The sequence below is a fragment of the Alligator sinensis genome, unplaced genomic scaffold (genome assembly GCF_000455745.1).
Source record: "Alligator sinensis unplaced genomic scaffold, ASM45574v1 scaffold468_1, whole genome shotgun sequence".
In the NCBI taxonomy this organism is placed as follows: domain Eukaryota; kingdom Metazoa; phylum Chordata; order Crocodylia; family Alligatoridae; genus Alligator; species Alligator sinensis.
This window is the reverse complement of record NW_005842087.1, coordinates 1256431-1282581: the sequence shown is the minus strand read 5'-3', so window position 1 is coordinate 1282581 and position 26151 is coordinate 1256431.

Sequence of the window (26151 nt, the reverse complement as noted above, 5' to 3'; positions counted from 1 at the left end):
TGCCAGAGTGGTGTAAAGGTACCTATGTGCAAATGACAATTTGACTTTGTACCTATATCTATTGTTAAACCTTGTTTAACCAAGAGTCTAAGCTAACAAATATTTTCTATTAGAATCAATTCATTTGTATCCATTGACTTAGGCAATTTATGCTTCAGGAAAGATGTGGACAGTTTGGAAAGAGCCCATCACAGAGCAACAAAAATTCTTAGGGGCCTGGGAGATGAGAATGATAAAGATAGGCTGAAAAAGACCAGGATTATGTAGTTTAGAGAAGAGAAGGCTGAGGGGGGATTTAACAGTCTTCAAATACCTGAAGGATGATTACGGAGAGGCCAGAGAGAGGCTTCCTTGGACTGTAGGGGAAATGGCTTTATGCTGTAGCAGGAGAAATTTAGGTTGGGGATTAGGAGGAACTTTGAGGTTGGATAAGCAAAGTTGGAACAGGCTACATAGAGAAACTGTGGAATCTCTATCCTTAGAAGTTTTCAAGAACAGCTTACAGAGACACTTGTCTGGGGTGGTCTAATCAAGGATGATCCTGCCTTGAGCAGGTGTCTGGACTAGATGAGTTTTTTTTAAGTCTTCTCCAGCCTTACTTTCCTACAATCCTATGCTAAGCATGAACAAGCTTTAGTCCATGAAGGTATCTGAAATTTACTTTTTTTTTTTTTTTTTTTTTTTTTTTTTTTTTTTTTGGTAACAAAGAAGCTAAGTTTAATTGTTCATCAAGCCACATTTTGCTCTACTAACTCAGGCTCCAATTTACAGGATGTTATAATGGACACAATTACTTTTCAATGGGACTCTGTCTACAAAGTACATTAAAGGGTAACAAAATGCAATAATTTTAATTGTAACAGTTTTCTATGTGCTATGAAGCTAAAATTTTTCATGAAACCGTCTGTTTCTTTTATAAGGTTTGCTTTTCATTGTTATAATTTTTTTTTTCCTTAAATCACATTGTCTTTGGTAATATAAATATATTATCATTACAATCCTCTAGTCCATCTTTTTATATGCTGTTCAACTTCACACCCAGCTTCATTCTTTTTCTCATGGCCTCGCAACCTGCAGCAAACAAAGTCAGAATCAAATGTCCTGAGTTGTAGCTCTTCTGTATAAATGGTCCCTAGTGTCTGTACAGTGCACTCCTGATTGCAGTGAGACTGTATGGGTATGAGGATAATTTAAAGCTGCCAGGGCCCTGCCAGGTCAAGGTTAGCTATAACAGAAAGATAGCATTTTTGGAACTCTGGTCTAGAACATGCTGTATGATCAATATACCCGGAGTGGAGCTATGTGGAACATTATTATGGAACATAGGACCCGACTAGCTTCACTACTTTTACAAAACAAATAGCAAGAAACATTTACTAACTCAAGTTTGCTTAATTTCAAGTAGTATCAATCCTTTTGGAAACCTTTCCCATCCTTCCCACTGGATCATTTTCTTTTGTCATCCTTTGCTGCTCTTCTTGAAAGGTCACTAGTGGAAACCTGCAACCCTCTTGTTTCTGATCACCAGGGACCCCCGTTTTCTCTGACAAAAAATTGAAAATTCTCTGATAAAACCCCAAAAATCTGTTATTAAAATCTAAGCCTGGCTGCAGCCTCCCCCAACCTGGCTAGTGCCCCTCACTTGCCCCCACAACAGCCCCCCGCTGTACTAGTGTCTCTTGCCCCCCACCCACAGCCTCTGCCCCTCAGCCCTGCTGGAGGGTCCCCCCCAGCTCCCAGGGCCATGGGGCCAGGGACCCAAGTCTGCAGCTCCCTGCCCCCAACAGCAGGCAGCTGCAGCAGAAGCAGCATGAGCAGCTCCCCCACTGCTGCTGCCTGCTCAGGCAGGGGTGGGGCTGACTCCTGGCTAGCCCCTAGCCCTGTCAGAGGGGACCCCAGCCCGTGCAAACCCTACTTGCCTCACAGGCTCCAGGAGCAAAGAGTGAAGCTGAGCTGAGCAGAGTTGTGGCTGACTGAGAGTTTCAGACTCCACCCTTCCCCCTCCTCGTCCCCCTCTGGGCAGGGCTGGGGGTTTCCCGCCCTGTTTGCAAACAGCTCTTGCAGGCTGGAGCTCAAACAGGCTGCAGAGCTCTTTGTAAAAGCAGGGAATTCATGGGTTTCTCTGCTAAAAGGAGAAATTCATGGTATTCTCTGTTTTTTTTTTTTTTCCCCCGTGAGAAACAGAAAACCTGGATCCCTGCTGATTACTTTCTCTGAAGATCATCCTAGAAATCTAGGCTACTTTGCTAGCCATTAGAAAGGTGTTGCAATGGGTTGACCAGTCATTTTGTAAAGAAACTAAGATGTCTGCCACAAAAATATACTAATGAGGAGACTTGAAAATCCACTTTTTCCTGTGCTGTAGTGAAAGCAACAGGAAACCTCAGCTGACCAGGAGAGTAAAGGTCATAATGACCCCATTCTACTAGGTGATAGAAAACTATACCCCATATTTCAGAGTCCTAATGCTGAGAAGCCACATTAATCCATGTAGAGTCTTAGGCCTCCTGTGTTTACATTAATGGCTTCTGTGTTATACCATGATTCTAGGCATTCTTTGTTCACCCAAGATACTAATTCCTGTGCTATTTTCATAGGGAATTATTATACACAGATTTTTTTCCAGAAAACATATAGTGTAAAAGAGCCACAAACGGATACGAATCATGAATATCTAAATTTAAACATTTTACTTCTACATTTGGCCTGCCTTATTGATTTCTTTAGGTGCCTTACCATTCCAGGTCCAATCAAAATAGCATAAATGTGTATATGTGTGTGATGTTAAGCCTGATAATACCATAGAAAGACAAGATACAATGGTTCAGTTTCCCATACATGGTTTTTATAAAAAAGAATACACTTAGACCTAAAACATAACTCAAAGAGCCAAATGCAAATGATTTGTTTCCATTACTGAAGAAAGCATATATTCCCTTTTTGAAACATATGGTTTAATATTAAGATTCATATATTCATGCAGTCCCACCACACTGTCCTTAGATATTTTATTTTTTATTTAATTATGTTTCCAACATTGTTTACATTATTGTCCAATTAGCAATCTAGAAATAACACTAAATGAGTGTATTTTTCCATCTGCGTAGGTCCTTTTTAAGTGTCAAAATGTTGTTTTCATTATCTTACATAAAACAGCTCAGAATTTGCTTGTTAATGATGTAGAGATTTGGGGCATTGGTACTAAAAAGTTTTTAGTTCTTTGCGAATGACTTAACATTGCAGGTAAAAAATATAAATGGGGGGAATAGTTCTAGAATAAATTTAGAAAAGGTAACAAGAATGATGATTAAATTAGACATTTGTAATTTACTTAATTTCATTATATTTCTTTAGAACAAACTTGATAGCTATTTTCCAGACATAATATTTTACTCTCTTTTTCGTTGATTAAACATTATGCAGCATTATATTGCACTGCAAAACTCTGAGAGCCAGTGATAATTATAATTCATTAAATATTGATCAAATTAAAACTAAAATTGCTTCGATACCATTCATTTGCCAAGTATAAAATCAAGGAAAATTCTATAGCATGCAGATAACATTGAGTAGCTGTATTAATAAGCAAACTAATAAAAACTGAAAATGCAAATGCTTAATAATCTTCTTAGTGAGAAAACAGTCTTATTAAAACTTAGATCTTATTTTTAATGTTAATAAGGAAAGAACCAAGAAGATTCCATGACCTTGTTCTTCTAAAGCTTTAATTTAGTTTGTGTTAGAAGCTTAATTTGGGGAAAAAACCCTATTTTTTTCCATTCAGCTTTGGAACTAATAAGGTTATACCAATTGATATGATTTTTGCAACTGTGAGATTTGCATGTGTCATTTATACAGAAATCTTTTGCAATTTACCATTATCCTCAGGAAGCATTGTTACTCCTTGCTCTGTTAGCATATTATTTATGGAATGGAAAAACTTGTGTTGATGTCAGTGGACTCCGGGCCTAATATTGTAAAGTTCTGATCATCCTCAGTAGTCAGTAGCTTAGGTGTGAAGATATAGATGGGAGTTGAAGATGTTCAGCAGCTATCAGACTTGAACCCTTAACTGCCAAACTGTCTTTATTCTGATATGCACATTTGGGCTTGAAGATGTTTGTGGTGCTCACTAACATATTTTTATTGTCATATACACACCTGAACTGACAGACATATAGGTTGAAGGAAATGCTTCTTTTCTTCTGTAGATCATGTTCCTTTTTTACATTTTGGTGTGACTACTCACATGCTTAGAGTCAGGATTGGATCCATGGGGAACAGGGGGTGGCAAGAGACACTAGGAAAGATCTGGAGAGGTGCAGGAAGGAGGATGTGCCTGCTATCATCACTGCTGGATGATCCTTGCACCTGCACAGCCATTGCCTGCAGCTGGAGCCCTAGGAAGCAGGCCCAGGAAGCGGAGGCTGAGAAGGCACCTGCCACCATCACTATCCCCAGCTGACCTGGTCGCAGAGGGACCCACAAGCTTACTCCTGCCTTACTCAAATTGGGGGCTGCAGGGAGAAGCTATGTAGAGCGCCAGGCTTGGCTTGAGTTAGTGGCACAGGTGGGTAGTCCCCTCTTCCTGCACTTCTGTCCTGTCTGCCCCCCACCCTAGTATCCCCAGCCAGCCTGGGGGATCCAGCTGTACCCACTTCCATCTTTTTACATTGTCAAGCTGTAGTGCAGGTCACATCCTTGAAATCCCATTTTTTTAAATTCAGGATCCACCTATGCCTACAGTTAAGCACATGGTCCGGTCCTGGCTCAACACTCCAACCCACTTTATTTAACACTTAAGCATATGCTTAATTTTTAGAATGTGTTTAATGTCCAATGGGATTTAATAATGTTTGCTGAACAGAGCCAGGAGTAGGTTCCTTGGCCTTGATTTCAAATCCCTAAACTGTTTTAAAAACATTAAAAAATAAGTGAAATACCATCATTGTATAAATTTTCTATGAAAGCAATTGAACACAATCCAAGCAAAAAGGAGGAGATATGTGGGCTGAACTCTCTTAAAGTGTAGTCCACAAGAAGAAAGAATAAGATCTAACCTATTACTGGAATAACTACAAAGCAGTGCTTTCTCTCTGGTGCTATCTTCAGGCTACTAATGGCCTCTACACTTGTAATCATGTATCTCCAAGTCAATCTGTGGGCATCCGATTACTTCTCACCCCAGTTTCTTCAACCGTGCAGTTGTTTAAAGTTTTACAGCATCATGCACATTAAAAGCTCTGACTGAAACACCAGTAAATGTTTTTTATAGTTAATTTAATGGCAAATCATGATTAGTTAAGGAAATAATTACCTACCATCTTTTACAGTAAGCATTTCTGAGACTGGTGTGCTGGGAAAGTCAATACATTTCATTGCTGCTCATTAAAGAAGAACAGATACTGGGGTGAATATATCATATAGGGTTTTTTGTTTGATTTGGGATTTTTGTTATTGTTTTTTTATTAATTAATTTTGAATACCTTCACTTATATAGCTATATCCCCATGGGTATTTCCAATTAAGATCTTGAAACTTACAGTGGCAGCTGGAAGGTGATTATATTTTGCAAAAAAATGTTAAGACTTAGGAATTTGTTCATGAAATGGTGTTTCTTCTTGTGATTAATATAGACAATCTTAAGAATGACATTTTGAATGCCTTTTGTTTGAAACTTGTTGATCAGAGTTTGATTGGGAAAGTGATTTTTAATTTTCTACATCTTTCCTTGTATTTTTACATTCTAAAAAAATTAGAGGAAAATAATATTTTTTTCCCGAGATCGGTCTCGAATAAACTACCAAAAATCCATAAGCTGTTTTTCTTTTCCCATCTTCACATCTTTTGTCTATGTCTCAGCTAAGTACTTGCTCAACTGAGCAAAGCATTTATACCTGTGCACCACTATTTTGCTGAGTAAGGATGGGCTGTGGACTCACCTCTTCTAGACGGTACAGAAAAGATTAGAACAAGGATAATGTTACCAGATCACTTCCTGATGACTACATGGAGTTTGCAATTGTTAGCATTAACAGTCCCCTTAGTTCCTTCCAAGATACTAGAGAATTAATGCCCTGGTCCTGAAAGTCTGCCTGCTGAAGACAGACAACTTCAAATTAGAAATGAGAAAAAAGATTTTAACAGTGATCACATCAGTAATTAAGCACTGGGAAAACTTATCTAGGGAAGACATTAAGTTCTCCATCAGTTGAGGACAGTACATCATAACTAGATGTTTGGCTAAAATTATATGCTCTTGCTGAACCAGAAATTAAGAATTTGGTACAGGTACAATTCTATCAGTTGTGTTATATGTGATCTGAGTCTAGATGATCATAATGAATCATCTTTGTCATAAAATAGATAATAAGCAGGGATCCTACTTTTCTCTGATATAAAAAAGAATCCCCAATTTTGGATTAAAAAAAACAGTAACCCAAAATCCACGTTTCCTTGATTAAAACAAAATACCACTATAGTGGTGTTTCATTTTAAATCAAGGAAACGTGGATTTTGGGTTACTGTTTTTTTAAGCCTGAAAATTGGGGATTTTTTTTATATCAGAGAAAAAGAGAAAACCAGGATCCCTGATAATAAGAGACATGATCAATCTCATTCTCACTTTTATTGATGCGAAGTATTATCCAAAGGTAGAAAAGAGAAACAAAGAGCTAGATTCTTACCCTGGAATACATGAGGCAAGGGTTGAATGAAGCAGTGATTGCAGTAGGCTGCCACCTTTCTTTTTCTGTGACTATGTAATTTGAAAATGTATTTGGTATTTTTAAATTTTGAATCACTAGATGCATCATTGCAATGCATTGTTGTAATAGTATCACTCTGAGAAATGGCATTTGTGTCTCAATCATTCTGCATTTCTTCTAAATTTATAAAACGGAGGATATTTTAGTTTCACAGAATGTCAGAGTGAAAACTTCTTCTGTTTAGCAAACTTTGTGTGTGTAGTCTTGTGGATGCCTATTTCTCAGCATACATTTTTGCTTAAAATGATGGTCAGTATTCACTTATTAAAAGCTTAAGAAACCTTTATCATTCCAAAAATGTAGTGCATATAGAACAAAAGCAAAACATGTAGAATCTGGTGATGCAATGTCTTACATTCATCAATAAAGTTATTTAGTACCTGCAGGACTGGGCTCCCAATTTGCTTATTTATGTCATAAATCATGCTTTAAATAATGCTCTTGTATTCTTCCTATTTCCTAGATGTCATTAAGTTTTTTGAAATGTGAAACAAATGCCTGAGTTCTAATTTTATTAATATATGCCAAGTACAACTTCCATATCTGACACTATTCATCATATCCCAATTAATCATCTGGGGACAGAACCCATATCCCATTTCAAGTACAGGCCAATAGCTCTTGGGGAAATTAAATCATCTTTCAGAAATATTTCATTCTGCAGAGCTAATAATTCAATGTAAATGGATTTTTAGAAGAAAAACCTGAATGCATTATATAATCTTTCTGTAGAGTTCTCCATCTCATGTATTAAAATTTCATTCCACATTTAAATCTGAATTTTTTGCAAAATAGTTTACACTGTTGTTATGGGTAACATAGGCTGGTACCATTTCTGATGTTATAATAATGTGATTTCCTATTCAACCTGTAAAAACATCACTTAAAGCTCTGATGGAGACAGAGGGGGACAATTACAGAAGGGAAAAAAGCAGGAAATTCTCATTTTCACAGTGACACTTTTATCTCATCTCTTCCCTCCCCACTTCCAGCTGATAGCACAGTGGTGACCCACTTCTCCAACATAATTCGCAATCTACATTATTTTTGTCCATACTGTTAGGCACAAGGAATTGAAGGCGAATGGAAAGCACTTTGAAAGTATACATTTATTTTTCCACTGATATGCAATTCCCCAAACCTCACTATTTAGCAGTAGAAGAGGAAAAAAAAAAAAAGAACTTATGCTTAGGATGGGATCAGGAAAAATGTTTGCCAAGAAATATGAAAAGGAGCTTTTCAAAGACTGGAGGAAAAAAAGGTGCTGCTGTTGTTGCAGCCTTTCTAATAATTAGCAGGGATTATTATCTATATATTAGTGGTGTTTCATTTTAATGAAGGAAAAATGTGGATTTTGGGTTACTTTTTTTAAATCTGAAAATTGGGAATTTTTTTTTATCAGAGAAAACCAGGATCTCTGATAATCAAGACTTTGATAAGCACTGATGTTAAAATGAAGTGATGTGCATGTTTCACACAGTTTACATTTAAGCTCATTGAGAGACCGTACAGCCCATTGTTAGACATGGAGACCTGTCTCCCGTTAGGAGACCTGTTTTATTTCTGGCTCTTGCACCATCCCACTTTATGCAGTCATTCAATTTCTTTCTGTCTCTGTTTCTCCTATAATTTATGTGTGTTGTCTACTTAAAGGTCCCATTGAAGTAGTAGTAGTAGTAACAATAATAATAATAATTAATAATAATAATAATAATAATGATAAAAATGGGCATGGAGCAAAAGTTAGCCCTGCTCTCAGTAGTGATCTTTAAGTACAAAACAGGTGGCTTGTTGGTCTAGGGGTATGATTCTCATTTAGGGTGCGAGAGGTCTTGGATTCAAATCCCAGATAAGCCCAATTTTGATATAGAAATAATAATTTGAGGAAATTTACAAAAGTTTGAGTGCTTATTCAGATATCTTGAATCTAAAAATTGGGGTGGGAGTCTCAGAAGAATTGCTTTCATGTGGTACTAATAGTAACTCCACCTGGAAACCTCAAAAGAACACCTTTTTTCATGTTGTTTTAGAACTTCTCCTTCCTGCTTTGCCTGTATATTAGAAAAGAATGCTTCAGGACTCTAATTTGCTTTCAATTCTTCAAAATAGTAAATGAGAATTTGTTCATTCCCACCAAACAGGTTATCAGTTTGCACAACGGAAAGGTCCTGTGGAAGACAAGGAACTTGTTCATTTCCAGGCACACAAACAGCTCAGTAGAGGCCTGTGTCAAAATGAGACCAATTGGGCGCATCTACATGTGTGCCTGACTGCACTGTAAATCCCGTTACTGTGCAGTCCTAGCAGCACATGGGTCATTTCTGGCTTGTTGCTACTGCACAGTAGCATTGATGTCATGGTTCGTGCCCACTAATGCTAGGCCACTGTAGCTCATTGCTATGGCAATGTAGCATCTGGTGTAGATGCACCTACTGAGATGCAAGGGTACTACAAGAAAGAAGTCGATATGTCAAGGAGGAGATGGCAGAGATCATATGGAAGAAGAAAGACTGGCATAGACTGTTTATGGGTAGGACCCCTGAACAGACCAGTGACGAGGACAATGATGACAACGGCAGTGGGTCCATCAAGAGAGAAGATGATGATGATGATGACAGTGACAATGGAAAGGACTGGGTTTGTATCACTGTGACAAGCAAAGGTGCTGGTGATGGGCATGCAGGTATGTGGACATGCAGGAATGTGGATGCCCAGGTGTGCAGGTGCTTGGTGCAGCTATTCTAATGGGCATGTGAATGGTGTAATTGTAATGTGCCACAAGTGTCATGGGCAGATCAGAGAGGGGGAAGGCAGTACAGTGGCAGATAGTACAGGAAGCAGGAGGCAGAACAGCAGATCAGGCAAGGAATGCAGGGCAGGAATCAGGAAGAACAGGAGATTGGTCAAGGAACACAGATTAGGGAGCAGAAAATAAAGCAGCAGGTCAGGCAGAGGAAGGGGATTACAGTAGCACTTGGGGAGAATGTGGGGTTAATTTGTGGCATGCCTGCCAGAATGGTTCCCCCCCCACCCCCCAAACTACAATGTTAACCATATAATATTTAACACTAATGAAGTATCATCTTTAAGATGTTATGCTCACCTCTAAAATGATCCCTAACACTGTGTCAACTGAGATGAATGCTTTTGCTTAGGGAACTGGCTGTTTTCCTACTTGATTCAACATGCACTGCACGCAGCTCTGGCTAAAATGAACTACAGTTAAGGCTGCATGCTAGAATAGGAGAGACTTCCTGTGATACTTTGTAACAAGTACTTTGTGATACTTTGTTTCATATTTGTAACAATAAAATATGTTTATGTTAGACTTGATAAAGAAGAAAAACAAATGAGTTAGGAAATAGGCATTCCTTCATACATTTTAGAAAGGAAACGCAGCCTATTTAGGCTGCACTTGCATGAATAACCTTTACTTTCATGCATAGCTTGTTGGTCCTGAATTCAATGGAACTGAATCTTGAAGTACATGTGAAAATGTGGTCAAATCAGTTGCTTTTAACCAAAAAACAAAAAAATTAAATTTTATTTCTAGAATAAAATTCTCTCTCTTCATAAAAACTGTGAAAGAGCCTTGAGCCAGAACTTTCAAAAAAATATAGGCTGTCCAGATTCAAGGCTTGGGTTCAGACCAATTTTAATAATGACATTTTATGAACATTTCATAACGTGAGCAGAAATGCTCAGGAGGTATTGTCTTGAATTAAGAGTTGGACTGTATCTGTTAGAGAATGAGGGAGGGGGAGAGGGATCAGAGGAAGAGTTAGAATGAGTGGGAGGGAGAGCGAAAATGGAGGAATCTTTCAGCTCTCACCATTTTCTGCTTTGCGATCAAACTTTCACAAATGAACCAAATACTTATGAATCTTCCCTGAATAGTCTTAGCCAAGATGTAATTTAATCCATATGTTTCATTCAAGTGACATATTAATTATTGATTAGGCTTAATGAATATGCTAATATGCAGAAATCAAGTGGCTTCTGCTGCCCTGCTGTGCTTTCCAGGCCCTCATAAATTTTTTGAAGAGGAGTCTGTAGGAGACAGCTTCTGGACTGGTGCCAAAAGTCCATAATGAAGACCACATACAGAGTTCAAGGGCTGGTGTCTGCCCTTCCAGAATAACATCAAAAGCGTGTTTTTGTCTGACACTTGTTCCAAAATTTTAAATTAAATTATTAACTTTTTCCCTTTGTAACTAGAGGAAAGTTATTGCTACTTTTCCATTCCCCTAGGGACCTTGAATATAAAATTTGACCTGATTTTTTCCACTTCAAATGGAGGGAAAAATCAGAACAGGTGCAGGTCAATGGTTTAGTCAATAGAATATTAAAGCTTAAATGTTCTCTCTGTCTGCATTTGTAATCAGCTTACAAAAACTGTCAGGGCTTTCTATCTCCTCACTGTTTTTAATGCCCAAATGAATTCACAATGATGCACAGTGAAACCAAAAAAAAAAAATGGGTAAAGTTTCTGTCTGTTTATTGTGCCCTTTTAAACACAGCTGCTGATCAGTAAGCAGCTCTAAACTAGAAGGAATATTGGGACATATAAAGTCTAAAGCAGGCATACTTTTCTTCTTGATTCCCCTTTGATTTGAAGATGGAGAAGAACTTCGTTTCTTGGCAGCAACAAATTATGGCAAGCTGGTGCCATCTCAGCTGGCCATAAGGACTCCCCTGATTTTTTCGCCCACTGCTTTCTTCCTGCATGCCTGCTTACTTTCTCTGGTAGGTCCACAGCTTACTCCCTTATAGTTGTACACATGCTTATGTAGTAGCCTACACAAGAATGAAGATGCATTTTTACATGTTCTGAGGATGAGCACATTAGTGAAAATGCAAGTAAATGATGAGGCATCCCAAGCAAATAAAACTGTCATTAGAGGCTTTAGCATACCTATCAAACAAACTTTTTTTTTTTCTTTGCAAATGCTTGTGGGACTACCGATTGTTCAGTCAGGAATGTTTCATGAATTACTCCAAAATGAGGTTTGTAATAACAAATGTTCATGTATCAGAACATAGCTTTTCAGTATTTTTGCTTACCGCATATTATTGTTAAATATATATTAAAATTAATAATTAATTTTGGTGAGAATATATTTTTGTGTTATTAAAAATATGTTTGTTTTCAATTTCTATTGTTGCATGGAAATATACAATAGTCAACCAGATTAAATAACTTTTTTTTTTTTCCTCAACAGCCATCTTTCATTTAGCAAATTACATTGCTAAAATAATTCAGTGAGCTTTATGAGAAATGTAAAAAAAACCCAACCTTATTTACATTACTTTGTAGAGTTGGAAGAAAATATAGGACCCTGTGCCTGGTAGCTACACGAGCTACATGGGTATATAGTTGATTCTTGATGCAGTGTAAAACATGCAGTTAGATATGAGGCATAGATTAGCACAGGCTAAGGAGTTAATGTTATCACTAGGATAACCACAGGTTAAGGAGTTAATGCTCTCTCTCCAATGCTATCACTGATATTTCTTGCTACAGAACAGGGCAAAGTTACCTCATTTTTATGTGAATTACAAAAGGTGCGGACTCTGGTTTACTGAAATCCTACCATATCACTTCCCTAAACTCCCAAGAATATAAGAAAGTGGAAAAGTAGTCTTTTGAGGTGATGATCACCTACGACATTACTTTTATATGTGCCCTTGAAGAAAGCCTACTAGTTACATGACTAAGTTAGACAATGCTGGTAAACCTGTATAGTTCATAAGAGTCCCCTCTCAATGAATTAATGTCACATTCTTCAGAGAATCAATTCCTTTGAGCACAAGACAGCTTTGTTGATCATAACTGGAGACCTCTGCAGCTTTTACATCCCTCTTCCCATTTAAGAGGAAGTCAGTGTTTGCTTAAGTGAATCCTTAAATGTCATGGATGGACCAGTTCTGATTAAATAGTCCATTGAAACAACATATTGTATCGTTAGAATAGAGCCACAGGCCCACCTGGCTGATATAGTATAAAAATTGGAGTGGAAGAAAGTTGCAGTTGGAGTTTTGGAGCTTTCAGCATGGGCCATCCATGTGAATAGTTTTACAGAGGATGCCAGAGCATCTTGCATCAGCTGTATTTCTTGATGTGATTTAATTAAAAGAAACATTATTATCCTTACTTTGTCAAGCTGGTTGCCCCTCAAAATCTCTTTTTAGTCTCAGCTAATGTAAAATGGCCAAAACCTCTATTGCCCTTAGGGGTGCTACATCAATTACAGCAGCTAACAATTTAGTATGGTCTTCCTTTGCCATGTTCTTTTTTTAAATTTCAGTGTAGGAAGAAACCTGAGAGAGATCAAACACAGGTTGACAAGTGGAGCTACCGAACTTGGTAGTTTGAGTTCAGGCAAGAGTTTGGAATATAAAAGAAGCTACATAGTTTTTACTGGGGCTGTGCAAAGCAGCACCATTCTGTTTTGACTTCCATTTAGCCATTTCAAAGGGACAGTGTTTCATCTTGCTGTTTTTAAGCACCATTCCGTTTCATTTAGTCAAAGCTGTTTCAACGCTGTTTCGACGTTTCGGCCATAGGCTATAATGGGGAATCACAAAAATGCCTATAACTGTCATTGCTTACCTGATTCAAATGAAAACAGCAGAAATGGTAGCCCCTGCTGAGGCCACAAAGCCTTCCAAGTTTCAAGGAGATAGGTGTAGGGGTTTCTGGGAAATTGCACCTCAAGCTACTGACAAGCAAAATTCATGACGTGTGACTGTGTGTGTTAAGGCATGCCCTCACTGGTGCTGGGCCTCTATATGACACAGTAGTGTGCCCCAATGAGGTATCTTCCTCCCCAACAGCCTCAGTCTGGTCCACCAGTTTAAATAACAACAGGTAAGCAAGCAGCAAAGTAGCAGTCGCATCTCAGGCAACCAAACTGTCATAGAGCCTTTCTTTCCTTTCCTGCAAGAGCTTCTTCTCCAGCAGCTGCCAGAGAACTCTCCCTGCCAGTCCCAGCCCTGGGAACTTAGATGTGCCCAGGGCCCTGCCTCCTTCTGGTCATCTGATGACGGACAGGTGGTAGGGGTATAAGTTGTAGCCATGTTGGTCTAAGGACATGGCCCTGGCAGACAATGTTCTTTGTGTCAATCTGATATCTTTTAGTAGACCAACTGAATAGTTGGAGAAATATATCTTAGCAAGCTTTTGGGTTGAAAAACCCTTCATCAGGCTGAGGAAGCACCTGCAGATGGTGTGTGCACTCTTCCTGGATGGAAGGAATAGGAAATAAGCCAGAGGCTGGCATGCAATGCAGGCAAGAAAGCCAGTCAGTGCAAATGGAAATGGAGGCATCAGGTGGTGAGGGACAGGCTGGGGTGGTGGAGGAAGGGAGAAGTAGCAGCGCAGGTAAAAGTGCAGAGGTAGCTGGGGAGTCAGATATCTGGCAGGTTGTGTGGGTCAGAATTCCAATGTCTATATTGAGTCAATGAGTTTCTGTACCGAGGAGGCTGATGAAGTGAAGTTCGTAGGCTTGTCTGTGAAAAGTGGTTTGTAAATTCCCTTTGAGGATCAGGCCTGAGAGATTGGAGACCAGCTTCAATGATCCCAGATCACACTACCTGTTCACTTCTGGGGTGTGGGTGCATGTGCGGATGCTGCCTTTCGCCCCTCCTCAGCAGGCAAAGGCACAGCTACAGGAGGCAGGCTCAGCTCAGCCAGTTCCCTCCACAACCTCTACCCCAAACTCCTCTGAAGTGCCTTCAGGGGCGGAAGACCTAGCTCTAGGGGGAACTTGAGGGGTGTGGACAACAAACTCAGATGATTCCCCTTCGTTCCCCAGAATTTTCCTTGCTATGGCACTTGGATCCAAATCCAGCTCAAGCTATTCCTCCAGCACTGGAAGGCTCAGCATGGGAAGTAAAATGGAGGTGGAGAAGACTGTCATGCAGGTGCTGCTTGTTTTCATGTTGGTGGTGGTGGGGGCAGGTTATGGCTGGTGCTCTTGGAGGAGATGCAGACTCAGGCAGTGGCACTGCTCCCCTCTCATTGCTGTCAGTAGAACTGGAAGCCTCATGCCTGCTAGTTGTAGGAAAGAGGCTACATCTCAGTTTGGGGGTGGGGAACGGGGAACTTACAGCTCTCCCTCTACCTCCTCATCCACCGTGCCCTGAAGGCTTGCCAGCTGCCTTTCCAGCATGCTTCATAGTGTGTTTCATAAAGTGTTTGGTGTTATGGAAAATCTGTGTGTTCTTCTGTAATGTAATCTGTATTTATGTAATATATGTAGATAATTGTATGTATGTGATTATGTAATATATGTATGTATTTATGTAATAAGTAAAATATATAAATGTATGTATGTGTTCCTGAACAAATTCTATATTATAATATGCAATATGTGCTGTGCTTCCCTGCACAGTGAATGGAATGCACACTGAGAGAAAGCACAGATTTCTTTTCTACGGGGGAAAAACTCAAAATATACTAACAAAAACAGGAAGAGGAATAAATTGAAAAGAATTAATATAATAATAATAAAAGGGTATTATAAAAGGGGAAAACAAAAGGTATTGGATCTCACTTGCTAGCAAGTAGGAAGCGATAGTCTATCTCTGACACTGCTGAGCTGCTGGAAGACACAGCTCAGTAACTGAACGCAAGGCACAGAGAAAGCTCAGTTCACACAATGCTTTTTATGCTGTTTTCAGTCCCTCCCCCAGGGCACTGGGATTGGAAGGGACCTCAGGGAAGGATCACAGTCAAAACTTTTGAAACATTTTGAGTGCCCTCAATTTGTTTTGAGGCTTTTTCAAAGCCTTTAGTTTCACTTCAATTTCCCTGTTTCAAGTTCAAAATTAGTTGAAACAGTGTCGAAATGAAACACCCGTCAAAATTTCACACAATCCTAGTGTTTACCATGAGTGAGAAGCATTTGCTTCAAAGATGGACAAGAACAAGCTGTAGAATGTTATGGTTACTCCTGTGGTTCAAAGCAATAAAGCTCCACTCTGGTTTCTTGGAGTTTATGGTTTTTGTAAAAATGTGATTTTTACTTTTAGAAAGCTTTAATTCTTCCTCCTTGGGAGAACAAATTTAATCACAAAACCATAAATAATCATAAAAAATAATAGCAGCCTAATTTACATCTAACCTTTCTTTTTAATGATTAATGGATACTATTTATGTAAACTATTTCTACATTCCAGCATGAAATGAAATTTAAATTGCAAATTTTACAGTGGTGTATTTTAACTGGTGACCCTTTCCCCAATCACAAATAAAAGAAAACCAATTACATTTGTAATAAAGATGCTAATGTACTTTTTTGTTTTTAAGGTATATAAAGTCCTTGCTGCTAGAAACTTTATTTTCCCTATTGATGAACCAGGAAGAATGAATTGTCTAAAATGCTCCAAGGGTGTGTGGGTGTACATCTATGAATGTGGCTAAACAATAATTCTCAGAACATTTATTCTGCAATAGCATTCATAGTCAAGTGAACCCATTGTGCATCAAGTGTTGCAATCATCTACTGTTTTCCTCACTCCAGAACAAGAAAACACCTTCAAAGCAAGTACGTTTAAAATACTTGAGGCATCACAACCTTGCTGTAGCCAAAAGACTTTTGGAAGTATGATTGTTTAGTCTTTCAAGGTTAACATTTTGAGTTGTTGTTTTCCATCTCAAAATTCTCAATATCTGTTTACTTAGATTATGTTGCATGAAGTACTTTTGGGAAAAGCTCAGACCACCATTTGGCATAGAAATGAAATGCTGTTGCTTGGATATCATCCTACTTTACCAACTTACACACTTAAAATAAAATAAAGGTGATTTATCTTCTATGCAAAAAGGACTTTTGATTAAGGACTTATTAATATATTGGTATACGGTTCTAGCTGAAAATCCATAAGAAAGGATGTGGGGGTTTTTTTAAAAAGAAGAATTAAAAAAACCCATCCAAAATCCTACATGCTGACTTTGGAAACTAAAATATTTGGGCATTTTGCAATACATTATACTTTTAGACCTTCAGCACCAAGAGAGAAACCAGGTAAAGGGTAGAAGGGCTGCTTGTTTTCTTACTGAGCATCGTTCTCAGGATTATATTACATTCTGGGTTGTGATGGATTGTAGGAATCTATCAGTCCCCTCTGGAGAATGCCTCGTGGCTGTGATACAATCCAAGTGAGAAAACAGAGCTAAATAGAACTATGGGATTTTATAATTAAATCTAAGCTATATAGTTTAAGCAGTTTTAACTTGTCTAAAATTAACGAGTCCTCTCATAAAGGGCTTGGGTTCTTTTAAAATAGCAGAAAACAAAGGAAATGCAGATTTTACAACTAAAAGATGAAGCAGAGAGCTAAGAACTGCTGGGGGGGGGGTCCCCTTTTATTTTTCTGTTTTAATACTGAGTTTAAATATTGTTGGTAGCATGAAAGAACCTTTTGGTTCTGTTTATTTTGAATTCCCTTCTAAAAAAACCCAAATAAAACTCTGTAAAATTATTGTGAAAACCCACCTGAGTTTATTTTTTCTTCTTCTTCGTGTAACACCTTTACTGTCTTTTTATACCCTGGCCCTGTCACAGAATTGCAAATTCTGTTTCATTTGTTCCTGTTTATCCCTACTATAAAAATAGAGATAGAAAAGCAAAAATGGGGACAGAAAATGTACCTTATAGAAACTCTGATTAGCATGTCAGAGAGAGATTGTGGGTCTTCTGATTATAGACCCCAGCCCCAGGACAACATGAGGATCTGAAACTGGCTCTGGTGGGTCCCTGGACTGAGAATGAAAATGATCTGATTGCCAGTCCCAGCTCCCACACCACACCAGAGCCCATCCAAGGCTCTGGTATAATGCACAGCTGGGACTGATAATCAGCTGGTTGTCATTCCCAGCCCTGGGACTACCACAGTGTCTCCAACCAGCTCCAGCTGATTTTCAGTTTCAGCTCCGGGACTACAACAGAGCCAGTTCCAGACTCCTGTGTGGACATGGTGCTGGCACCTGCAATAAGCAGATTGTGGCTCCCAACCCTCAAACTGTAATCAATTGTATTTTCTCCATGGAGCTGTCTGATATTGGCTCAGGCCATGTTACTTAATAAGATCTGAAATAATCCTCACTGGAAAAGGCATAACTGCTGTGATCTGGTCTGATAAGAGCTCACTTAGTATGTGTTATTCTGCTTGAATGTGCAGACACTCAAGTTTTATGTGCATTTAATGTGCTAAGTGTCTTATATGACACTGCCCTGAGTTTGTGTAGCTAGTTGTTTGAAAAGAAAGATCTTTTGACTTGTAGACTGAGAAACCTGATCTGGAAACTGCTGAGGCATAATAAATGTAGAATCCCTATAATTCTTTAGAATTACTTTACAGAACCGAATGGTATTTTAAAACTAGGTATATAAAACAGCGTAGGAAAAAAGGCTGTGAACTAAAGGAATTATCTTTTCTCTCTAAACTTACCTAAGTGTTCCTAACTATGACAGTTCTCCAAAAAAACAAAAAAAGCAAGAGCTATTATCCACTATACAATGTAGTGTCATAGCTAAGAGCAAGGGGTTAATTAATCATAGTACATAAATATCTTCCTTTGAAATCATCTTGTTGATCTTCCTTTGAAATTACCTTTATTTGTCAATGCTGCAGTCTTAGGCAAGGTACAGACATTACCCTTTTGCTGGTCTAAATGATCAGAAACTGGTCTAAACTAGTTTCAATAACAAAACAGACATTCTCTGTTCATTCAGCACACATAGACTGGTTTAAAAATGGTGGAACCCAGTTTAAGTTGGACCGAATCAATGTGCACTCAAACTTAATCGATCTAAGTTAGACTTGTGCATCAAATTCCAGTACCAGTTCCCCAATCAATTCAAGTTAAATCACTGTCCACTAATGTCACTGCCCGCTAGCATCCCAGGCACCTTTGTGGCATCCTGCTAGCCCCCCTCTTCCCTGTCCCCATCTCCTGCCTCTGGACATCTCTCAGCCGCAGCCAGGAAGCAGGGATGGGGTGGAGATTAGAGGCTTCTGGTCCTCACCATGTGCCCCAAGACCTGGGCACCGGTGTCTCTGGCCCGCTCATGGTGGGTATGCTGCAAGGCTTTTTTAGCCCACAGGATCCTGGACTACTGGGGTGGGGGGCTGATGCTGGGAGAGGGGACAGGCATTGATCATCCAAGCCAGAGTAAGCAGAAGGATGCCCCTGGAAACTTCAGGATCAGGTGGGGCATGGCCATAGGACTCTTCATGGTCACAGAGTTCAGTACTAGGAGCTATGGCTTCAAACTGCAGCAGAGGAAATTTAGGTTGGAGATTAGGACAAACTTGCAGACTGAGGGTGGTCAATCATTTGAACAGGCTACCTAAAAAATCCCTGTGGAATTGCTATGCTTGGAAGTTCCTAAGAGTAAATTAGACACTTGGCTGGGATGGTTCAGTTAGGGATGATTCTGCCTTGAATGGGGTGCTGTACTAGATGACCTTAGGAGGCCCCTTCTAGCCCTACTTTCCTATAATCCTAATACTGAAGTTAAGCACATTTTATTATGCAGCTCAGTATTTTTCTTTAAACAAACTGTCTACAGAAAATGTTGTACTGACAGCATATAATGAAATGGCAGATTGACTGTCCTAGGGACTGATCTGTTTATCTGAATGGACACAGAACAAACAGCAGTGATATAATCATCTCCAGTTTTACTTTATCACCAAAAAGTACAAATAAAAAAGTAGCTGAGCAATGCTGTGCTCAGTCTCTGTAATGTTGGGACAACCCATAAAAGGATTTGTCTGAGAGCTCCAGCCTCAGCTGCCTGTGCACCAATGCCAGGAGCATGGGGAATAAGCAGGAGGAGCTAGCCCTCCTGCTCTGTAGTGCACAATATGACCTGGTAAGGATCATGGAGACCAAGGAGAGGAGCTGGATCTGGAGTTCTCTGAAGAACTGCCAGAGGCTGTGTGTGCAAGGGACTTGGTTGTCATGAGTGACTTCAATTACCTGGATGTAGATTGGGAGGAACACTTGGCTAGGGCCGATCATTCATGCAGTTTTCTGACTGTGATCGAGGAGCTCTTCCTGACCCAGGAAGTGTGCAGGCCAACCAGAGGTAACATTCTCCTAGACTTCATCTTGGCCAAGGGAGATGATCTGGTATGTGGCTTGAACATTGAGGGTAACCTGGTTGACAGTGACCATGAAATTATCAGGTTTACCATCTGCCGCAAGGTCAATAAATCAACCAGCAAGGTTAAAGTCATGGACTTAAAAAATGTTGACTTTGACAGCCTCAGAGCATTAGTAGGGGAGGTAATGCGGGATCAGGAAGGGAAGGAGAATGGGGTTCATGAAGAGTGGTCACTGCTCAAGGATACAATCCTTGAAGCACAAAAGAAAACCATTCCTGCAAAGAGGAAAGGTAGCAGAAGGGTTGGCAAGCCCTCCTGGCTTAATAGGGACATTTCAGTCCTCTTAAATAAAAAAAGAGGTGTACGCACAGTGGAAGCTAGGCCTGGTCCTCAAGGAGGACTATACAATAGAGTTTAGGGAAATGATCAGGAAAGCCAAGATGGTGACTGAGTTTAGGTTAGCCACAGGAGTCGGGGACAATAAGAAGTCCTTATTTAGGTATGCAGGCAGTAGAAGGAAAACAAATGGAAGTGTGGGACCCCTGCTTAGCACTTCAGGACACCTGGTAACTGACATTCAGGAAAAAAATGAACTCCTGAATGTCCACTTTGCTTCGATATTTCACTGGACTAAGGGGAAAGATAAGCGAGAAAATACTCATAGGGATCATGCCAGGAATGACAGCCTCCTTGCTGTGGATGCTGAGTGAGTGCAATACCAACTAGAAAAGCTAGACGTTTATAAGTCAGCAGGACTGGATGGACTTCATCCGAGAGTGCTGAAGGAGCTGGCTGAGGTAATTGTGGAACCCCTGGCAAAACTCTTTCAGAATGTGTGGCTGTCACAGAGCACTGAGGTGCCCTGCTCCTGAAGAGGGGAAACTGCTAGGGAGGGAGCCCTAGCAGTGACTAAGGAGCCCAGCTGTGGGTTGCTGGGGCAACCAGGAAGTCAGCTGACTGAAAGGCGCAGGGCCTGGCTCATATATAAAGCACAGACCGGAGGCCAGAGGCAGTTCCCTGCCAGTGGCCTAAGGGGAAGGAACTCTCTCAGGGAAGACGGGTGAGGCTTGACTACGGGAGCAGTGTTTTGACACTGCTGAGGGAAGGAGTGTTTCCCGGTAGGCCAGACTGATGTTTTAGCCAGGCAGCTTCAATTTATGTTACAGCCCAGGGGCTTGTGTTTTGTTGTTACACTGGTGGTTTGGGTGAGGCTATTAGGGGTCCGATGGGGGGACCCGAAGGAGTGTGGCGACCCCAGCGCCAGTAGGGGCACAGCGTACAGGGTACATAGACGCCAGCCCTAGAGAGCAGCATTATTAGGAAGCCCAAGTGTGGGCATGGTGAGCCCCAGATAGGGGGCAGCATTATTGGGAAGCCCAAGTGTGGGCACGGTGAGCCCCAGGAGAGGGCCGTATTTATTACTGAGAAGACCCAGTGAGGGCAAGGAGAGCCCCAGGAGAGGGGCTTTATTGGGAAGCCCCAGTGCGGGCGAGGTAAGCCCAAGAGAGGGCGTAGCATCACAGAGAAGGCCCCAGGGAGGGGGCAGCATTGTAGATAAGGCCCCAGAGAAGAGGGCACAGAGTGAGATAGGGCTGGGGAGAGCCCTAGCACTGGAGGGAGCGTGCATCAAAGGAAGGAAGGCCCAGGGAGAACAGGAAGGGGCCAAATAGTGATAGAATTGAGACAACGGCAATTCCATCGGCGAGGTGTGGACTGCGGTGTAGGGGGGGGAAACGGAGCCACAGATAGCACCCCCTGGCAGTGGGACAGTACAAGGGCAGCCTCCTGCTAATTAATACCTATTAATCAATTATCAACAAGTCGTGGCAGGAGAGTAAAGGTTTGCCCAGAGTGGATACCTGTCACAGTGGCACACAGGGGAAATCCTTGAGGATTAGAAGAGGGCCAAAATTGTGGCCATCTTCAAGAAGGGGAAGAGGGAGGACCCAGGTAATTATAGGCCAATCAGCCTAACCTCTATCCCAGGGAAAATTCTGGAAAAGCTCATTAAAGAATCTATGTGTGATAAGCTCGTGGAGGGTAAGATTCTGAATGACAGCCAGCATGCCTTGTCTTGGGTAGGTCTTGTCTTACCAATCTCATCTCCTTCTACAACCAGGTCTTTCACTGCCTGGACATGGGAGATGAGGTAGAGACCTAGACTTCCAAAAGGCTTTTTATCTAGTATCCCATGATATCCTTGTGGGAAAACTGGAAGATTGTGAGCTCAGCTGCTCGACGGTTCAGTGGGTGGGAAACTGGCTAAAGGGGAGGGCCCAAAGTGTTCTCATGAATGGATCTGTGTCATCCTGGCACGAAGTGGCCAGTGGTGTCCCTCAGGGGTCTGAGCTTGGACCAGTGCTTTTTAACATCTTTATCAATTATTTGGATGGGGGAATAAAAAGCTCGTGGATGACACCAAGTTATAGGGCAGTGTGGTCGCAGAAGATGGGGTGCAGATACAGGCGGACCTGGACAGGCTCAAGAGTTGGGCAGACTGGAACCAGATGAAGTTTAACATTTCCAAGTATAAGGTGCTCCATCTGGGGACAAACAACCCTTACCCTATATATAGGATCAGCAGTGACAGCTTGACTCACTATGGCCAAAAGGGACCTAGGGGTACTGATTGACCATCTCATGAATATGAGCTGTCAGTGTGATGCAGTGGTCAGCAAGGCAAATAACACTAGCGTGCATCAATCAATGTATCTTGTGTAAAACTAAGGAAGTGATACTCCCGCTGTACTCAGCACTGGTGAGACTGCAGTACTGAGGTCCTGACCTGAAAAAGAATGTCTTGCATTTGAGAACATGTTTAACTCTATCACAACAATGCAGTTGGTCTAATAAAAAAAATATCACTCTAAGAAATCCTTACTTCTTACTACATGAAACAACACTTATGGGATAGGCCAACTGAGATCATAGCTTCATTTCTAAATCACTTTTATGTAATGAACAGAACAATCCCCTTCTAAGAAATATACACAACTGCAGGATATTTTTTTTTAAGGCTGAGGATTAAAAGGAAGCATTTTTCTCCAATTCCCACATTACAAATGTTTGTGGGTTTTATTTAACATGAAGCTAGTTTTAATTTGAATTTGTAAGTATGGGAAAAGGGATTCTGTAATCTGTTAATAATGAAACTTTGATATGTTTCACCTTCTTTTCAGAATGACCAGGTATTGCTTAAATAGTTTATTATAACATTCTGCTGAAGAGGTTGAACTTGTTAGTGTGTTGATTGCATGTATGTCAGTGCTAATCGTGACTGACTTAAATAACTTAAGCAATATTTCTAAAGCTATTAAATGACAGATATTAACAACCTGAACAAAATCTTCATCTGAAAGGCAAATAAGGTATATTATAACCTAGTCACAATCTTCCCAAGATGCACAAATATAAAAAAGTTTGCTGTGCTGTTAGAAGTGAATATTGACTCATTTATTTTGTACTTTAAATTTTAATGAACAGTCACAGATAACCTTGTAAAAAGAGTTTAGGCCCTCAGCTATTTAATCAATTATCAAGGTGAAGTTGTAGAAATACCTTACATTTCTGTATTCAGAACCATTGCAGGCATTAGCTGTAATTCTTCCTGAACAACGGGTGAAAATAGAATATGTGATGCTTTTGATGAGGATGCTATTGTTCCACATGAGAGGTAACAGCATGGTTTCAAGGTTTAATTTCTTTTTATCTTTTTCATAGTTGTCCCTTGGTAACACTCACCTTGCATTCTTATGTTCCTTCCACCTCGGACATATGTCCTGGTAAATAGCCTTCTCACTTATGGTTAGTACCCTAGTCATTGACTTTGTAACTGTCTTTTTGAAGGATTCAAAACCTATCTTTTCTTAAACTGTTCTTTGTTCTCCAGATTTAAAAATTAATTCTCCCATTATGGGAACTGTACTGATAAAACCATCTTTTAAACTCCATTTTCAGTTTTGTTTGTAGACTGAAAAAAAACTCAAGGCCAAAGGATATTTATAAATACTTGTATTTATATCGTTGTAAGTCCTGAGCAAACTCTATCTCATTAAATCTTCCAATAGTACTTCACTTAACTCTAGTTTACAGGTAGAACAATTAAGAGATCCAGTGCTTAAAAGATGTGTCTAGTCTGAAGAAATTTGGTGAGTTAAGTGGTAGAGCCAGGAGTACTGTTGAGTCCATTTTTTTATACTCGGTGATTTATTATAAAGTCAACAGTGCAATAAAAACCATATCACAGAGTCATATAAATGCATCTGAAGTTATTCTAGTGACATAGGGGAATACATTTAAAAGGGCCTGGGTTATTTGGTGGTAACCCATTCGTTCAGAGGTGTGACTACTACTACTACTACTACTACTTCTTATAAGCATTAGTTGTTTCTATCTAATTCTTAAAGGATACATGTTTACATTCATGTTCTCTTTCTTCCTTCCTTTTAAGGGTAAATTGCAATTAAAATTATTTCTAAAGAGAATGTCACATTGATTTCAGTGCTAGGTAAGCAGTAGTAATCACTCTCCAAATTTGGATGTTGACTCTTACATCACATGGGCTGCATGTAAAATATGGACGCATCCAGATGAGCTCACATGTTCCTCTTGCCATGACTCAAAGCAGTTTGAGATGTGAAAAGAGGCATGCTGGGAACCAAAAAATGTTCCCCGCACTGCATATTTGCAGCAGGGGCTCAAAAGTTGATACCTGGATATCTAGGTATCAAAAAAAAAAAAAAAAAAAGCAGAAAAAAAGTGGGGCAGGCAACTGGAGGCTCAGATCCTCCAAAGAGACAGTCTGGTAGCCAGCCAGAGCATTTCTATAGCTGCCTCTTGTCCCTCTGCTGAAGCATTCTGCCTCCACATACAGGCCAGTCTGAACCAATGCAGGCTTATGGACTCTGGCTCTGTTGGAGGTTAGCAAGGGACTGGGGGTGAGGGTGACTGGAAGGCAGGGCTATGAGGTGTTGGGGACTGTAGGTGGGGGGGGGGGGATATTTCTCTGGAGGGGTGGATCCCTCACCTTCCCCCCGCACAGCCCATTGGGGTGCTCAGGGCCCTCCTGGCAAAGCCCCCCTATGGTGCAGGGCAGGGCAGCTTGGCCCCGGCTGCCTGGCACCCAGTGAAGCTTGTGGCAATAGAAGCTTTTGTGTGGCATGGTGCCAGCCCAGTGTGGCATGGTGCTAAGTGCCTTCGGGGAGCTCTGGCTCACATGGGCTGTCATCCAGGGCCCCATGCCCCATGCCACTCATGGGGACCCCACCTGTTGTACTGGGCTGGGTCCTGCATGCACGGGCCTGTGCATGCAAGACCCAGCCCAGTGTGACACATGGTCCCTGTGAGCAGCACAGGGTGCTGGGTGACAGCTTGAGTGGCCCAGAGCTGTCCAAAAGTGTATGGCCCCACACCGAGCCAGACAGGGTCTGTGTGATATGGCACAGGCAGCACTGGGTTCCAAGTGGCCAGGGCCAAGTCACGTTGCCTCATGCCATGGGGAGGGGTGGACACTGCCAGGAGAACCCAAACACGCCAATGGCTGCTGATGTTGCAGGTGAGCTGTGGGCTGTGTGGGGAGGCTGGGGTCCTGCAGGGGAGGGCATGTAGGCTCTGAAGCTGGGCTCTGGGCCCTGGGGGGTGGGGCCCTAGCCCCTGTAGGGGAGGACTGTAGCCCTTGCAGGGGGCTCTGGGCCCTGCAGGGGTGGGGGCTGTAGCCCCTGTTGGGAGGGGTTATGGCCCTTGTGGGGGGAGCTGTGGTCTATGATGGGGGCTGTGTTGGGGAGTGTCACAGAGCACCTAGGTGCCCTGCTTCTAAGAAGGAAAAAACTGCTAGGGAAGGAGCCCTAGCAGTGAGTGATGAACCCAGGTGCGGGTTGCCAGGGCAACCAGAGGAGGTCAGCTGACCACAAGGAGCAGGGCCTGGCTCCCTTATAAACCCTAGGGGCTGAGACCAGAGGGCAGTTCCCTGCCAGCAGCCAAAGGGAAAGGAGCTCTCTCAGGGAAGAGAGGAGAAGCCTGACTGCAGGAGCAGCATCTGACACTGCTGGGGGATGGAGTATTCCCCAGTAGGCTGGAATGAGATTTTAGCCGCGTGGCTTTAATTTATGTTACTGCCCAGGGGCTTGCGTTTTGATTGCTGTCTAAAGACTGGTGGTTTGGGTGAGGCTATTAGGGGTAGGAGGAGGCCTCATAGGGGACCCACAGAAGTGTGGGGAACCCAGCACCAGTGTGGGTGCAGCAGTCGGGGTGCACTGACCCTAGC